The sequence below is a fragment of the Fukomys damarensis genome, unplaced genomic scaffold (assembly GCF_012274545.1).
Source record: "Fukomys damarensis isolate Sample0158 unplaced genomic scaffold, DMR_v1.0_HiC HiC_scaffold_13, whole genome shotgun sequence".
Taxonomy (NCBI): Eukaryota; Metazoa; Chordata; class Mammalia; order Rodentia; family Bathyergidae; genus Fukomys; species Fukomys damarensis.
This window is the reverse complement of record NW_022900925.1, coordinates 25334148-25342134: the sequence shown is the minus strand read 5'-3', so window position 1 is coordinate 25342134 and position 7987 is coordinate 25334148.

Below are 7987 nucleotides of genomic sequence, written 5' to 3'. Positions count from 1 at the left end.
ATTCTTTTTCTTTCTTTCTTTCTTTCTTGAGACAAGGCCTGTTTCTAAGACTCTCCTCTGCCCGCAGAGTCACTAAATTGCCCGGGCTGCACTCAAACTTTTGATCCTCCTGCCTCAGCCTCCCAAAGTGCTAGGACTGCTGGTGTGCACCAGCACACCCAGCTTTGCTGGTCTCCCCCTAGGCTGGTGCTGGGTGTCTGCCATCGTGACTGAGGATTCCTGACGAATGTGTCCGGAGCCTGGTGAGATGACCGTGAAGGACCCCGGGTGAGCTGCGCAGCAGGGACAGTCTGTCCCTTGGTCCTGGCATGGGAAAAACCAGCAACCTTTCCAGCTAGACTGAGTCCGGGAGAGGACAGTGGGGCTGACGTACACTTGCTTGCCCTCTTCAACTGCCACCATCCAAATCCTGCGACTAAACCACTGCATCATCTACAGATACCACCCCGGCCAGTTGACAGCCCGGTGTTAGCGATCACCTGGCTAATAAATGCTCCCCTCGCGCTGTCTGGTTTCAGAGAGGAAGCCCAGTTCCCCTACTTTCTGGCTGGGGATGGAGAGAGCATGGCCTTGCAGGGCTGGGTCTCCTAGCAGATCTGACAAGTGAAGAAATGTCCAGTCAGGGGGTCTTGGTAACACTTGGTCCCCTGGCCCCCTGTGGCCTCTGGCCATGTCCTACCTTGTGTACCCAGGACAGCACCCTACAGTTCTTCATTCACAAGTTATTCAGCAAAAATTTATTGAGTGCATACTATGTGCCAAGCATTGCTCTGTGGGTAGTGATACAATAATGAACAAAACAAAGCCCAAAGCTCATATTCTAGTGAGTGGAAACAATAAACAAAATAAATCAAAGTAGATCTACGGGTGTCAGAGGCTGGGCAAGGAGCAGTGACTGTTAATGGGGTTCCAAGGTCGCTTTTGGAGGTGACAAAAATGTTTTGGAATTAGATATTAGTGTTGGATTTGAAATCTTGTAAATCTACTAAAAACAACCACTAGCGTAGCCCAGTGCTGTGGCACACACCTACAGTCATAGCTACTCAGGAGGCTGAGTCAGGAGGACTACTGAGCCCAGAAGTTTGAGCCCTGCCTGCCTTGCCAGCACAGTGAGACCTAAAAAAACAAAACAACACTGCAGTGCACACTTGAAAGGTGTAAATTTTTAGCTGGATACAGTGGCACACACTTATAATCCCAACCACTCAGGAGGCTGATGCAGGAGGATTGCACGTTCAAATCCGGCCTGGGAACAAGTGAAGAAACCACTGTTTCCCCTGTTTGGAGGGTGTGGGGTGGGGATATGACTCCCAGAAAGGGTGTGAAGCTTAGAAGCAGCCATCCTAGGCCCCTCCGCCCGAACAGTGCTTCTGCTTCCGGTTTGGGAACTAAGGCTCCATGTCCCCAGCCACCTGCAACCTCCTGGACCTGGCCTCTGCTTACCCTGACTGCTCTGAGCTGGGGGTGGTGCCCCTTTCCCCCCCAAACCCCAGTGTCCTGCCTCTGGGCCTTAGGAACGCTACCCGAGTGCCCTGTCACCTTCTGCAGGAAGTCCTCCGCCTCTCTGGCAACACTGCTCAGCTGTGCCTGGAGCATCTGCTCTGTGGTGGAACTTGTCCCTGACCCAGTCTCTGGCCCAGCGGGGAGGACGCACCAGGCATCAGAAGCCCAAGGCTAGAGGGAGGAGGGGCTGATGAGGCCCGACAAAGGGAAGGACCTTGGGGAGATGAGGGCACCGAGGCCCATACTGAGCCCTTTATTCCCGCCTCCCTGAGGACTTCCGGCTCTGGGTGGTGCTCACCAGCGGGTGAGCCCGGGACGGAGGGACCCGCCCCGGCTCAGCCCCACCTCCGGGTAGTCCATCCGGGTCTTCCAGGAGCGATCCGAGGACACAGGGCCCCCACTCTGGGGGCCGCCACAGCAAATGTATTTATTTCCCTTTGCCCTCTGCAGACAAAAGAAAGAGGAATCTGCTTTACAGATAAGGAAACGCGTCTCAAGGGGACAACGCTACAGAGCAAAGGAGCAGCTGGGATTTGAACCCAGGTCTCAGTGCTGCACAAAGTCCAGGTTCATGTTCACTTCCCTGGGCGTTACAGCCAGACAACGGGACGGAGCCGGCCGGAGGTGCAGCCTGGCCGGCGCGAACCTCAGGCGGGAGGCAGCTGCAGCGGGAGGGGCGGTGGCTCCAGGTCTGGATGACCCCAGAGCCCCACCTAGTGGTAGGAGGGAGCCACTGCCCGCGCGGCGCCCCCGGCTCTCGGGCGACCTTCCTGCAGGGTGCGCTGGCCTGGGCCCGGCTTCCTAGGGCAAGGGGGGCCCCACCCTCGCGTGTGCACTGACCTTCGTTGGTCTCGGGCTCTCTGCAGCTCTAGATCAGAGGCTAGGGGTTCACACAGGCTCCTTGGCCACCCCAAGTCTAGGCCAGATTCCTAGGGCTCAGGGACTTGGCAGCCTGTCACCCAAGAAGTGTCCCAGTGACCTGCGCCTGGCCTCTGAGGTAGTGGAGTCACCTCCCTGGGTCAGAATCAATCCTGGTGGCTGCCCCCACCTTCACTCACCAAAGGGACAGCGCCTCTTCAGGAGGGTCAGGGCCGGGGCTGGGGAGGTGAGTCTGCCTCCTCCAACTTGAAGAAGTGCCGGCAGCAGGTAAAGTGTCTGGTCCTGAGTCACTGTCAGTGACTGCTACCTACAAAGCAATGTGTCTGCACCACTTCCAAAGGGAGCCGGCCAAGAGCAGCTTCCTGAAGGAGCCAGGGAGCCGCTTTTGAAGGCGGGCAGGAAAAGCCTCTCTGCGGAGGGAAAACAAAGACCCTGAGCAAGGTCTGCAAGGCTCACCTGGAGCGGGACAGTGGGTGCAGCTGGGCTGGGAGCCCAGGATTCGGGACTCACCCAGCCGCTCAGGGGCCAAGGAGACAGGACTCCACCCCACCAGCCTGGCCCGCCTCTGGAGGGCTTTAAATGTGGCAGCCACCTGTCCCAGCTGCACCTCAGGACCATCCTCTGGTCACAGGAAAGGCGGAAGGGCAGACAGGGAGAGAGGTGCCCTAGGGTGCACTAAGGAGGGGCTTGTCCCGGCCTGAGGGTGGGAGCGAAGGTAAGGCTGGGACCCAGAGGCTGGCAGGCCCTAGGGAGCAGAGCACTGCTGGGAGCAGGGTGCACATGGCCGGAAGCCCATCCTGCAGAGGGAAGGCCTCGAAGACATACACGCTCTGGAGGAGGAGCGGGGCCCACTGGCTGGCACTGATGGCCAAGCCCTAAGGAGCTCTCTACCGCCTGCTAAAATGAACGGGGGGGGGGAGGAACCAGGGTTCAGGGCCTGGCAGGGCTCTTCTGGGGGGGCCCAAGTGTGGGCCCTGCTTCATTCATTCGGCAAACACTTTTGTACCCCTGCCTGTGTTAAGCAATTTTAGGTCTGGGGACCCAGTAATGAGCAAAACAGATGCCAGCTCACCCCACCCCTTGAGGGAACCAGAGACGTGAAATAAATGTACCTCCTCCCAAGATGCACGCAGCAATGCATAGGAGTGGGGAGGGAAAAGATTTAGCCTTTAGGCAAGGGAGAACCTCAGCCCCAGAGGAGCGAGGAGCTGGCCACCAGCCTGGTTTCTCCATGGAAAATATGTCTCTGCCAAGCCTCTTCATGCAGGCAAATCTCATATGCTCATATGCTGTGCACAGGCATGTGTGTCTGCATGTGCATATGTGAGTGCATTTCTCTGTGTGTGTGCACATCTCTGCATGCCTGGCTGTACACATATCCGTGTTTGCATGTGGAGGTGTATGTGCCCCTGGGGGCATTTGCGTGTGTGGATATCTGTGTGTCTGCTGGGTGGCTGTTGGTGCTCCTGTATGTCTCCACTTGCCTGTATGCATGGGTGTCTGGGGATCTGTGAGGTGGGTAGGGTGACCTACATGCAAGGTATCAGCACTAAAACCAGAACTATCACAGGCAGACCAGAACAGCTGCAGACAGCTGAGAAAGGACTGGGACCCATAGCTGGGCAGGCTGAAGAGTCTGAGCAGCCAGTCCCAGGACAGCCCAGCAACACAGTCAGGGGAACTCTGAGGCATAACAGCTGTAGGAAAGGAACAACTGGGACTCTAGAAGAGCACAGGCTTGGGGTCAGACACTGGTGTGACTCCCTGATCTGACTTTTTTTTTTTTTTTTGTACCAGGGATTGAACTCAGGACCTTGCACTTGCGAGGCAGGCAGTGGAACCACTGAGCTAAATTCCTGGCCCCTCCTGATCTGCTTTTTAAAAATAAAAATTTTAGTACATATTTGCAATACAATATTTGCAGTACAGAAGAAGCCCTTCCCTGACCAAGAATCAAACCTAAGCCCTGGTGGTAAGCATCAAATTCTAACCATTAGACAACCAGGGAAATAATGTCGGACAGGTCCAAGCCTTGGCTTTTCTCCTCTGTGAAACAGAAATAACTATACCAAGTACCCAGGCTGAGAAGTAGATAAGAAAACGGAATGCAGCTCAGCAGCAGAGTGCTTGCCCAGCACGGAACAGGCCCTGGGTTCTGTCCACAGCGCTGGGGGGAGAGGGGGAAGGAGGGAGAGGAGGATGAGGAAGAGGAGGAGGGAGAGGAGGAGGAAGAGGAAGAAGAGAGGGAGGAGGAGGATGAGAAGAGGAAGAAGAGGAAGAAGAAATACACTTGGCACACAGTGTTCCAGAGCTCTCGCGGTACGGGGCCAGAGGACATCCTGTTCTTGACACAGTCATGACAGTGACCAACCATAGGAACAGAGGACAGGCAGGCTCCTGGGCTCTCAGCCTGCTATTCATTGTCCCAGGCCTAGGATCACCTGGATTCTGGGAAAAGCAGAGCTCTGCATGACTGAAATCCCCAGGACCACAATCATGAGCTCTCAAGCTTCCCCGAGAGCCTGAGGGTCCCAGAACTGTAAAACCAGGCCTGAGATAACGAACCACCGACCCAGCCCACAGCGAGTCCTGAGGGGCCAGCCTGACCCCCTCTGTCAGGATGTTCTCCTCTGGCTGCTGGACCTGCAGTCCTTTCCTGTTTTTCTTACTCTCCTTTTCGAAGGGCCAGCCTAATTTGTCAGCTCCCCAAGGGAGAGCACCTTACCATTTTCTCTTATTTTCTAATGAAAGCTTTCTTCTGTAAATCTGTGCTTTAGTTTTAATGTCCACTATTACCAAAGCAAGCCCCACTTTTTTTTTTTAGAAAGAATGGTGGGAACATAGGCCATGCCTTGGGCTAAGCCTGAGCCTCGTACTGTCTCAGGGGAGCCTCTCAGCTGTCCCCTGCTCTTACTGCGTGGGGCCCCAGTGGGTCTGCCCTTCCCCTGATCTCATGGACCAGTTCTGGTCTGCTGCCTCTCTCATGGGCACAATTCCTGGCCAGGACATCAGTGCTCTGCTCCGCACTGACTGCAGATGGCGCCACTCAGCCCCTTTGTTCCCCCACCCATCGTCCCTTCATCAGCCAATTTCAAATGCCCGGCAAGGGCAGGGATTGTGAAAGAGTTCTGTCCTTCATTTACTGGAGGGCCCTGGGCACTTCATCTCCCAGAGCCTCAGAGATCCTAATCTCTGTGCCACAGGTGAAAGTGCTTTAAATGCCGCTCAGGTAAGGAATGAGCCCGTGGAGAATCCCAGCTCTGGGGGACGCCCTTAAACAGAGGAGCCTGAGTAGCTCCACCAATGACCCTGCCTCTGCGGAGGGGTCACAGAGCCCACAAGCTGGCGCTCGATGCCAAAGTCTCCAGTGTGTGGGGTGCTCCCAGCTGGAAGGCGGAGGGAGCAGCGAGCAGCCACATCCCAAGGGAGGCAGCTGGAGCAGACCAGTTCCCTGAGGGTTTCAGGATCTGGAATGCAATTTCCTAATTGGGAATTCATCCAGGCCACCCACCCAAGAATCTCAGCGACAGCCAAGATCCCCAAAGCCTATGGCTGGGGTTCAGGTTCTCCATCCACCTGAACACGAAACGGAAGCATAGTCCTTGCCTCCCGTCACAGTAGCTGAGGCGGGGGGGGGGGTCACTGGAACTGGCTGACTGGTCATTCACGAATCAGTTTGATTTTCGTCCATACCACTTGTTTTGCTGAAGAAGATTCCGGGGCCCAGAAAAGAAAGTCACGTTGCCCAAGGTCTCACCGCTGGAGGCAGAGTTTGACCTTGTAGGTATCTCCTCCAGTTTTCCTACCAAGCAGCTGTTTCAACACTAGATGGCCAGACAGATAAAAATTAAACCGAAGTTTTGGTCCAAGCCTCTGTTACACCGGAAGGGAAAAATGCTGACAGTGAAGTGCAAGGAAAACACCTGACTGGGCTCACACAGGCTGGTGTTTGTGTCCAGGAGGAAGTGACCCTAGCGTCAACCTACTGCTTTCTAGCTGAGTGCCCTAAGCAAATGTGTGTGGGGTTCATTTCTGAGGTGGCAGAGCTCATCTGGGCACAGCGAAGTCCCCTGGAATCAGCGCAAAGGCCCGCCCTTCACCCCATCTCCGATATTCATTCCCCTGCACCAGGTCTCGCACCTCCACCCCAGCCCCCAAAGTGACTAGGAGCCTTGGCAGCTCTCGGTAACCCTCAGCGCCCTCCTTCCTTACCAGCTCCCGCAGCCTCCCTGGCCTCTGGCACTCGGGGTCCCAGGGAGGAGCCCAGGCCGGCCTCCACCCTGCAGATCTGGGTGCGGCCGGCGCCCGCGGGTCCCACCCAGCCCGCGGCCCCGTTCCTGAGAGGCCAGGAAGGCGAGAGAGGAACGCGATGGCCCGGCCTCACCACGCACACAGAAGCGCAGTTTGCAGTCGACCTCGCAGGCAGAGATCGCACTGCCGCGCAGCCGCAAGGAAACGGCCCCATCCCGAGCCTCGGACCGTCTGGGCCAGGCGTCTGAAGCCTGGTGCGGTCTCTGGGTCTGGACCTCCATTCGCCGACGGCTGACCCGGGGTTCATCTCGCGGTGGCTCCCTCCTCCACCTCCGCTCCGGTCTCCGCGAGCTGGCGGGGTACGGCCCGGCCCCTGGCCTGGAGCGCCATCTCGCGGGCATCAGAGGAGTTGCCGCGGCCTGAGAACGGGGATGGGGGCTCAGAAAGGCCGCCGGCGGCCAGGTGCTTCTCCAGCGGGCCCCGAGCGCCCAGCCCCAACAAATCCGGAGGGGCAGGAAGCCCGAGGGATCCGAAGGCAAAACAGTCGTAGCGTGCCCGCCACCTTCAGGGCAGGGTGCCCGGCCTGCACTCCGAAGGCAGTCCCCGAAAGTGCCCCTCTTTGCTCCCGACCCAGGGGTCGTCCTCCCTGTTGCTGCTCATTCCGTTTGTTTTTTTTTTTGTTTTTTTTTTTGAGACAGGGTCTCACTGTGTAGTTGAGCCTGACCTAGAACTCACTGTGTAGCCCAGGCTGGTCTCGAGCTCACAGCGATCCTCCTGCCTCAGCCTCCCGAGTGCTGGGATTACAGGCGTGCGCCACCAAGCCCGGCTTGCTGCTCATTCCTTAGCGCACCGAGCTCTCGGCACCTCGCCCTGCCCAGCTGAGGATCCGATCTTGGGGTCAAGGACCACAAAGTAGGAGGGAAGCAGAATTGGGTTTGAGGGCCTTTCCCAAAGCAGGTGCCGAGTCTAAACCTCGGTCTCAGGGAGCCCCTAGCCCTCCAGAAGCTGTGCTGAACCTGGAAGTCGGGGTCGGCGCCCCCAGCGCGCTCCCGCGCGGCTGTGCCGGGATCCCCGGGCTGTGCCTCCCCAGGGCTCGCCTTCCCGCGATTAACCGAGGAGGAAGTGAGGTTCCATGGACCTGGGGTCCCAGCAGGTAGGCCACCGGGGGACTCAGCCCACGCCCACACCCCTCTCCGAGTCCCCCGCGAATCCTCCGCCCGCCCCGCACGGTCCCCTTTCAGACCCCACGCTCCCAGCCCAGCGTCCCAGGGCCCCCGCGCAGGTCACCAGGGGGCCTGGGCCACCCTCGGTCCCTACGGCGCTCACGGCTTCGCCCTCCAGGGGCACTGGAGGG